The following is a 10,237-nucleotide window of genomic DNA, read 5'->3' as shown; positions in this document are numbered from 1 at the left end:
CACTATCTCCAACTTTGCGGAACATGGAATACACTTAATATTTAACACTATAGATGGTCTATAGCATAGGTTCTCAAACTCGGTCCTCAGGACCCCACACAGTGCATGTTTTGCAGGTCTTCTCACAGAATCACAATTTAAATAATTAACTCCACCTGTGGACCTTTTAAAATGTGTCTGTGAGTAATGAATACACCTGTGCCCCTGCTGGGTTACCTGCAAAACATGCACTGTGTGGGGTCCTGAGGACCGAGTTTGAGAACCTGTGGTCTATAGTATAGGCTGTACCAAACATATTTAATATAAATAAGATAATGTAAATGGGCAGGAAAAGGTTAAACATAACATAATAAATAAATACACAAACATAATAGAATCTATGGGGTAAATTTACTAAGATGGGAGTTATTTAGAACTAGTGATGTTACCTATAGCAACCAATCAGATTCTATCTATTATCTTCTATCTATTATCTTCTAGAAGCAGCTAGATAAATGTTAAGTAGAATATGATTGGTTGCTATGAGCAACATCACTAGTTCTAAAAAAAACTCCCAGCTTAGTAAATTTACCCCTCAATTTCTACTGCATATTTCCTTTTAATGAATAACATTTGCGTACTACCATCTATAGTATACACTATAGGTTAGTCTCACATTACAAATTCTGAAATAGGTCATTTTCTGAGCACACCAAGATCCAGCGGAGGCAGCCATTTTATGGGTTGAACAAATACCTGTGAATTCATTAGAAATGGGGTAAATTAACTAAGATGGGAGTCCTATTTAAGATGGGATGTTGCCCATATCAACCAATCAGATTCTACTTCTCATTTATCTAGCACCTTCTAGAAGATAATACCTGGTTGCTATGGCCATCTCCTATCTTAGTAGATTTACCGCTTTGATAGGCTGCGTTCATGGTTCAGCATACAAAATGGCTGCCTCTGAGTTAACACACTTTACATGGTAAACAGTAATCATCTCCCTGGCTACTAAACAGTTGATTCTGAGTAAGCTATAATGATATACGTGTACGTATAACAGCTATATATACTATATATACTGTAACCCACAGCTATGGTGACACAAGCAGGTGCGGGACAGGAAGATTTATACCTGAATACACAAGTAATGTGTCATTTCCAGAAACCATTAATTATTCCTGCCTGCAGTCTAACATGTCTGCATTGTGTACACGCTGAGCTCAGGAAAACACTGCTCTAGTTTTCATGTTGCAGTTTAACTTTGCACCTCCAAGACCACCGGCGGGATAATAACAGATGCCGCGTTCTGCTGTTCTTGTGATAATCATACATTCCAGCTCTCGGATCTCTGCGTGTGACAGCTATAGTGTGTAGAGATATGTGGATGAAGGATTAGAAAAGTCTGTTTTTCTCTTGTATTGCTTAAACGCTCATTGAACCTATTTTAGAGCCACCCAAAGCTTTTGTAGCAAACTCAAATTAAGGGCCAGAGTCACGGTTACTTACCTGAGGAGGCTCGCACAGAAATCCACATTAATTGCCCTGATAGCAGGTGCCGCGACCTTTTAGCCAAAAGCTCCGGGAACATATCCCAGATTGTACAGGTACACGTGTGTTAGCCCTGAGTATCCCTGGGTTATAGAGGCTACAGGGGTTCTGAAATGTTGTTATAACTTACCTGGGGTCCATGGTGATCATCTACTAGACGGAGGAAGCTCCGAAACATGTCGGTTGTTCAATAAAAGTTTAATGGAATCCAGACTGCTGAGTGCCGCCTGCTTTACCCTTGGAATTATACAGTGGGACACCATTCCCTCAAGGAGGGCACCGCAGCACATTACCACTTACTTGCTCTGAGTGCCGGACACCACTACGACATCTATCTATCTATCTATCTATCTATCTATCTATCTATCTATCTGTCTGTCTGTCTGTCTGTCTGTCTGTCTGTCTGTCTGTCTGTCTGTCTATATTGGCAGGTACTTATCCATCATGCAATACCATCCAGGAGGCGTCTGATTGGCCCAAAATTTATTCTGCAGCAGGACAACGACCCCAAACATACAGCCAATGTCATTAGGAACTATCTTCAGCGTAAAGAAGAACAAGGAGTCCTGGAAGTGATGATATGGCCTCCACAGAGCCCTGATCTCAACATCATTGAGTCTATCTGGGATTACATGAAGAGACAGAAGGATTTGAGCACTCCTATATCCACAGAAGATCTGTGGTTAGTTCTCCAAGGTGTTTGGAACAACCTCCCTGCCGAGTTCCTTCAAACACTGTGTGCAAGTGTACCTAGAAGAACTGATGCTGTTTTGAAGGCAATGGGTGGTCACACCAAATATGGATTTAATTTAGATTTCTCTTTCTTCAGTCACTTTGCATTTTGTTAATTGCTAAAAATAAACCATTAACACCTCTATTTTTTAAAGCATTCTTACTTTGCAGCATTTTTTCTACACCTGCCTAAAACATTTGCACAGCAATATATATATATATATATATATATATATATACAGTCTATCTATCTATCTATCTATCTATCTATCTATCCTAACATCTCTTACCCCTACTATCTATCTATCTATCTATCTATCTATCTATCTATCTATCTATCTATCTATCTATCTATCTATCTATCCTAACATCTCTTACCCCTACTATCTATCTATCTATCTATCTATCTATCTATCTATCTATCTATCTATCTATCTATCTATCTATCTATCTATCTATCCTAACATCTCTTACCCCTACTATCTATCTATCTATCTATCTATCTATCTATCTATCTATCTATCTATCTATCTATCTATCTATCTATCTATCTATCTATCTATCCTAACATCTCTTACCCCTACTATCTATCTATCTATCTATCTATCTATCTATCTATCTATCTATCTATCTATCTATCTATCTATCTATCTATCTATCTATCTATCTATCTATCTTATACATCTCTTACCCCTACTATTTATCTGTCTACCTACCTACCTATCTATCTACCTATCTATCTATCTATCTATCTATCTATCTATCTATCTATCTATCTATCTATCTATCTATCTATCTATCTATCTATCTATCTATCTATATCTAGCCATCTATCTATATATACAGTATATATATTTCTCCAAAAAGAGTAAGCAGCAGGGAAAGCGATATATATTTATATATAAAATACAGCTTTATCTGCTGCTTCCTCTTCTTGGAACAATGCACTTACCAGGCCAGGTAGCCATTAGTTTGCTGGTGATGTAAAAGAACTTTCAAGCAGTGGCGTAACTACTGCCCCCGCAGCCCTCGCGGTGGCTTGTGGGCGAGGGGCTGCGGGGGCGCCACTGATTTAGAGCAGATTGACATGCGGACGAGCGTCCGCATGTCAATCTGTTGTCACTAACCCTCCCTACTGTAAGGAGGGACACGGAGGGCACAGCGCGCGCCTCTCCCGTGTCCCTCTGGGTCTCCGGCGGGTCTAATAAAGGAAGTGCCGTTCGTGAGCTCTGATTGGCTAACGAACCGGCACTTCCTTTAACCTGCCGGAGACCCAGAGGGACACAGGAGAGGCGCGCGCTGTGCCCTCCGTGTCCCTCCAACACAAAGGAGCGGGGGGGGGGGGGGGAGAGCGGGGGAGCGCGGCACTGGGGGAGCATATGTGGCAGGCACTGAGGGGGCATATGTGGCACTGGGGGGGGGTATATTTAGCACTGGGGCACGTGAGTACCTGGCACTGGGGGCATATGTGGCACTGGGGGGGGTATATTTAGCACTGGGGGCACGTGAGTACCTGGCACTGGGGGCATATGTGGCACTGGGGGCGTATATGTGTACCTGGCACATGGGGGGGGGCTATATTTGGCACTGGGGGCATGTGAGTACCTGGCACTGTGGGGGAATACCTGGCACTGGGGGCATATGTGACACTGGGAGCACGGCCCTAGCAACAAGCACTACCCCCTAGCAACGAGCATGACACCCAGTGCATGAAACCCCTGGCAACGAGCATGACACCCTGAGCATGAAAATCCCTGGCACCGTGCATGGAACCAAGAGCGTGAAACCCCTGGCAACGAGCAGGTAATTTAAAAGTAATTAGAAGCCTTACTGTAGAACTTAATGTGTAATGGGCATTACGGTGTGTGGCATAATGTATCACGGACATTGCGGTGTGTGTCATAATGTATCACAGGCATTACGGTGTGTGGTATACTATATCACGGGCATTGTGGTATGTGGTAAAATGTCTCAGGGGCATTGCAGTGTGGCATAATGTATAACTGGCATTGCGGTGTGTGGCATAGGGTATAACGGGCATTGCGGTATGTGTCATAGGCATTACGGTGTATGGTATACTATATCACGGGCATTGTGATATGTGGTATAATGTCTCAGGGTCATTGCAGTGTGTGGCATAATGTATCACGGACATTGCGGTGTGTGTCATAATGTGTCAGGCATTACAGTGTGTGGTATACTATATCACGGGCATTGTGGTATGTGGTATAATGTCTCAGGGGCATTGCAGTGTGTAGCATAATGTATAACAGGCATTGCGATTCCTGTCATAATGTGTCACAGGCATTACGGTGTGTGGCATAATGTGTCGGGGGCATTACGGTGTGTGCATATTGTGTCATGTGCATTATTGTGTGTGGCATAATGTCTAAGGGCCATTGCAGTATGTGGCATAATGTATACTGGGCATTACTGTAAGGAGGAAAAATGACAAATAATGTAAGGGGCATGAATCAGGATTATTTTTCTTTCCTGTAGTGGCTAACGTCTGGGCGTGCAGGTTGCAAAACTGGGGTATGAGGTAGTCTTTTCCTGCAATGCCACGCACATTTATGCAAAGCCACGCCCATTCCAACGAAGCCACGCCCCCTTTTTGGCAGCGCACGCATGTTTGTCCCTTTACTAGTGCCAATTATGGGGGATATGGGGAAGGGGGGGGCGCGAAGAATTTTTTGGCTTGGGGGAGGAAAATTTCTAGTTACGCCACTGCTTTCAAGGTTGAATAGAAAAGAATTTTCACTAAGCCAGTGCGGCTCTTTTGTTTGTAGCTTTAACGTTTTTTCTTGGAAATGTATTTAATATATAAAAGATATGTGATGTATAAATGATATGATAGATGATATGATTAATACAAAGAGGATATTGCTATTATTCATATCATCTTTATATTATTCTAATAACCTAAATCTGCTCTAATACTAGACAGTGCCTCCCCAGTCATCGACTTCACCTACAGCACCTTCCGTAATATATAGAGATGAGCGCCTGAAATTTTTCGGGTTTTGTGTTTTGGTTTTGGGTTCGGTTCCGCGGCCGTGTTTTGGGTTCGACCGCGTTTTGGCAAAACCTCACCGAATTTTTTTTGTCGGATTCGGGTGTGTTTTGGATTCGGGTGTTTTTTTCAAAAAACCCTAAAAAACAGCTTAAATCATAGAATTTGGGGGTCATTTTGATCCCATATTATTATTAACCTCAAAAACCATAATTTCCACTCATTTTCAGTCTATTCTGAATACCTCACACCTCACAATATTATTTTTAGTCCTAAAATTTGCACCGAGGTCGCTGGATGACTAAGCTAAGCGACCCTAGTGGCCGACACAAACACCTGGCCCATCTAGGAGTGGCACTGCAGTGTCACGCAGGATGTCCCTTCCAAAAAACCCTCCCCAAACAGCACATGACGCAAAGAAAAAAAGAGGCGCAATGAGGTAGCTGTGTGAGTAAGATTAGCGACCCTAGTGGCCGACACAAACACCGGGCCCATTTAGGAGTGGCACTGCAGTGTCACGCAGGATGTCCCTTCCAAAAAACCCTCCCCAAACAGCACATGACGCAAAGAAAAAAAGAGGCGCAATGAGGTAGCTGTGTGAGTAAGATTAGCGACCCTAGTGGCCGACACAAACACCGGGCCCATCTAGGAGTGGCACTGCAGTGTCACGCAGGATGGCCCTTCCAAAAAACCCTCCCCAAACAGCACATGACGCAAAGAAAAAAAGAGGCGCAATGAGGTAGCTGACTGTGTGAGTAAGATAAGCGACCCTAGTGGCCGACACAAACACCGGGCCCATTTAGGAGTGGCACTGCAGTGTCACGCAGGATGTCCCTTCCAAAAAACCCTCCCCAAACAGCACATGACACAAAGAAAAAAAGAGGCGCAATGAGGTAGCTGTGTGAGTAAGATTAGCGACCGTAGTGGCCGACACAAACACCGGGCCCATTTAGAAGTGGCACTGCAGTGTCACGCAGGATGTCCCTTCCAAAAAACCCTCCCCAAACAGCACATGACGCAAAGAAAAAAAGAGGCGCAATGAGGTAGCTGTGTGAGTAAGATTAGCGACCCTAGTGGCCGACACAAACACCGGGCCCATTTAGGAGTGGCACTGCAGTGTCACGCAGGATGTCCCTTCCAAAAAACCCTCCCCAAACAGCACATGACGCAAAGAAAAAAAGAGGCGCAATGAGGTAGCTGTGTGAGTAAGATTAGCGACCCTAGTGGCCGACACAAACACCGGGCCCATCTAGGAGTGGCACTGCAGTGTCACGCAGGATGGCCCTTCCAAAAAACCCTCCCCAAACAGCACATGACGCAAAGAAAAAAAGAGGCGCAATGAGGTAGCTGACTGTGTGAGTAAGATAAGCGACCCTAGTGGCCGACACAAACACCGGGCCCATTTAGGAGTGGCACTGCAGTGTCACGTAGGATGTCCCTTCCAAAAAACCCTCCCCAAACAGCACATGACGCAAAGAAAAAAAGAGGCGCAATGAGGTAGCTGACTGTGTGAGTAAGATAAGCGACCCTAGTGGCCGACACAAACACCGGGCCCATTTAGGAGTGGCACTGCAGTGTCACGCAGGATGTCCCTTCCAAAAAACCCTCCCCAAACAGCACATGACGCAAAGAAAAAAAGAGGCGCAATGAGGTAGCTGTGTGAGTAAGATTAGCGACCCTAGTGGCCGACACAAACACCGGGCCCATCTAGGAGTGGCACTGCAGTGTCACGTAGGATGTCCCTTCCAAAAAACCCTCCCCAAACAGCACATGACGCAAAGAAAAATAAAAGAAAAAAGAGGTGCAAGATGGAATTGTCCTTGGGCCCTCCCACCCACCCTTATGTTGTATAAACAAAACAGGACATGCACACTTTAACCAACCCATCATTTCAGTGACAGGGTCTGCCACACGACTGTGACTGATATGACGGGTTGGTTTGGACCCCCCCCAAAAAAGAAGCAATTAATCTCTCTTTGCACAAACTGGCTCTACAGAGGCAAGATGTCCACCTCATCATCATCCTCCGATATATCACCGTGTACATCCCCCTCCTCACAGATTATCAATTCGTCCCCACTGGAATCCACCATCTCAGCTCCCTGTGTACTTTGTGGAGGCAATTGCTGCTGGTCAATGTCTCCGCGGAGGAATTGATTATAATTCATTTTAATGAACATCATCTTCTCCACATTTTCTGGATGTAACCTCGTACGCCGATTGCTGACAAGGTGAGCGGCGGCACTAAACACTCTTTCGGAGTACACACTTGTGGGAGGGCAACTTAGGTAGAATAAAGCCAGTTTGTGCAAGGGCCTCCAAATTGCCTCTTTTTCCTGCCAGTATAAGTATGGACTGTGTGACGTGCCTACTTGGATGCGGTCACTCATATAATCCTCCACCATTCTTTCAATGGTGAGAGAATCATATGCAGTGACAGTAGACGACATGTCCGTAATCGTTGTCAGGTCCTTCAGTCCGGACCAGATGTCAGCATCAGCAGTCGCTCCAGACTGCCCTGCATCACCGCCAGCGGGTGGGCTCGGAATTCTGAGCCTTTTCCTCGCACCCCCAGTTGCGGGAGAATGTGAAGGAGGAGATGTTGACAGGTCGCGTTCCGCTTGACTTGACAATTTTCTCACCAGCAGGTCTTTCAACCCCAGCAGACTTGTGTCTGCCGGAAAGAGAGATCAAAGGTAGGCTTTAAATCTAGGATCGAGCATGGTGGCCAAAATGTAGTGCTCTGATTTCAACAGATTGACCACCCGTGAATCCTTGTTAAGCGAATTAAGGGCTCCATCCACAAGTCCCACATGCCTAGCGGAATCGCTCCGTGTTAGCTCCTCCTTCAATGTCTCCAGCTTCTTCTGCAAAAGCCTGATGAGGGGAATGACCTGACTCAGGCTGGCAGTGTCTGAACTGACTTCACGTGTGGCAAGTTCAAAGGGCAGCAGAACCTTGCACAACGTTGAAATCATTCTCCACTGCGCTTGAGACAGGTGCATTCCACCTCCTATATCGTGCTCAATTGTACAGGCTTGAATGGCCTTTTGCTGCTCCTCCAACCTCTGAAGCATATAGAGGGTTGAATTCCACCTCGTTACCACTTCTTGCTTCAGATGATGGCAGGGCAAGTTCAGTAGTTTTTGGTGCTCTGTACGTGGTGCCTGTACGCCGAAAGTGTCCCGCAATTCTTCTGGCCACCGACAGCATCTCTTGCACGCCCCTGTCGTTTTTTAAATAATTCTGCACCACCAAATTCAAGGTATGTGCAAAACATGGGACGTGCTGGAATTTGCCCATATTTAATGCACACACAATATTGCTGGCGTTGTCCGATGCCACAAATCCACAGGAGAGTCCAATTGGGGTAAGCCATTCCGCGATGATCTTCCTCAGTTGCCGTAAGAGGTTTTCAGCTGTGTGCGTATTCTGGAAGGCGGTGATACAAAGCGTAGCCTGCCTAGGAAAGAGTTGGCGTTTGCGAGATGCTGCTACTGGTGCCGCCACTGCTGTTCTTGCGGCGGGAGTCCATACATCTACCCAGTGGGCTGTCACAGTCATATAGTCCTGACCCTGCCCTGCTCCACTTGTCCACATGTCCGTGGTTAAGTGGACATTGGGTACAGCTGCATTTTTTAGGACACTGGTGACTCTTTTTCTGAGGTCTGTGTAAATTTTCGGTATCGCCTGCCTAGAGAAATGGAACCTAGATGGTATTTGGTACCGGGGACACAGTACCTCCAACAAGTCTCTAGTTGGCTCTGCAGTAATGATGGATACCGGAACCACGTTTCTCACCACCCAGGATGCCAAGGCCTCAGTTATCCGCTTTGCAGTAGGATGACTGCTGTGATATTTCATCTTCCTCGCAAAGGACTGTTGGACAGTCAATTGCTTGGTGGAAGTAGTAAAAGTGGTCTTACGACTTCCCCTCTGGGATGACCATCGACTCCCAGCAGCAACAACAGCAGCGCCAGCAGCAGTAGGCGTTACACTCAAGGATGCATCGGAGGAATCCCAGGCAGGAGAGGACTCGTCAGAATTGCCAGTGACATGGCCTGCAGGACTTTTGGCATTCCAGGGGAAGGAGGAAATTGACACTGAGGGAGTTGGTGGGGTGGTTTGCGTGAGCTTGGTTACAAGAGGAAGGGATTTACTGGTCAGTGGACTGCTTCCGCTGTCACCCAAAGTTTTTGAACTTGTCACTGACTTATTATGAATGCGCTGCAGGTGACGTATAAGGGAGGATGTTCCGAGGTGGTTAACGTCCTTACCCCTACTTATTACAGCTTGACAAAGGGAACACACGGCTTGACACCTGTTGTCCGCATTTCTGTTGAAATACCTCCACACCGAAGAGCTGATTTTTTTGGTATTTTCACCAGGCATGTCAATGGCCATATTCCTCCCACGGACAACAGGTGTCTCCACGGGTGCCTGACTTAAACAAACCACCTCACCATCAGAATCCTCCTGGTCAATTTCCTCCCCAGCGCCAGCAACACCCATATCCTCCTCATCCTGGTGTACTTCAACACTGACATCTTCAATCTGACTATCAGGAACTGGACTGCGGGTGCTCCTTCCAGCACTTGCAGGGGGCGTGCAAATGGTGGAAGGCGCATGCTCTTCACGTCCAGTGTTGGGAAGGTCAGGCATCGCAACCGACACAATTGGACTCTCCTTGTGGATTTGGGATTTCGAAGAACGCACAGTTCTTTGCGGTGCTACTGCTTTTGCCAGCTTGAGTCTTTTCATTTTTCTAGCGAGAGGCTGAGTGCCTCCATCCTCATGTGAAGCTGAACCACTAGCCATGAACATAGGCCAGGGCCTCAGCCGTTCCTTGCCACTCCGTGTGGTAAATGGCATATTGGCAAGTTTACGCTTCTCCTCCGACAATTTTATTTTAGGTTTGGAGTCATTTTTTTACTGATATTTGGTGTTTTGGATTTGACA

The sequence above is a fragment of the Pseudophryne corroboree genome, chromosome 11 (assembly GCF_028390025.1).
Source record: "Pseudophryne corroboree isolate aPseCor3 chromosome 11, aPseCor3.hap2, whole genome shotgun sequence".
Classification (NCBI taxonomy): Eukaryota; Metazoa; Chordata; class Amphibia; order Anura; family Myobatrachidae; genus Pseudophryne; species Pseudophryne corroboree.
The sequence above is the reverse complement of the archived record's forward strand: the minus strand, read 5'-3'. Positions refer to the sequence as shown.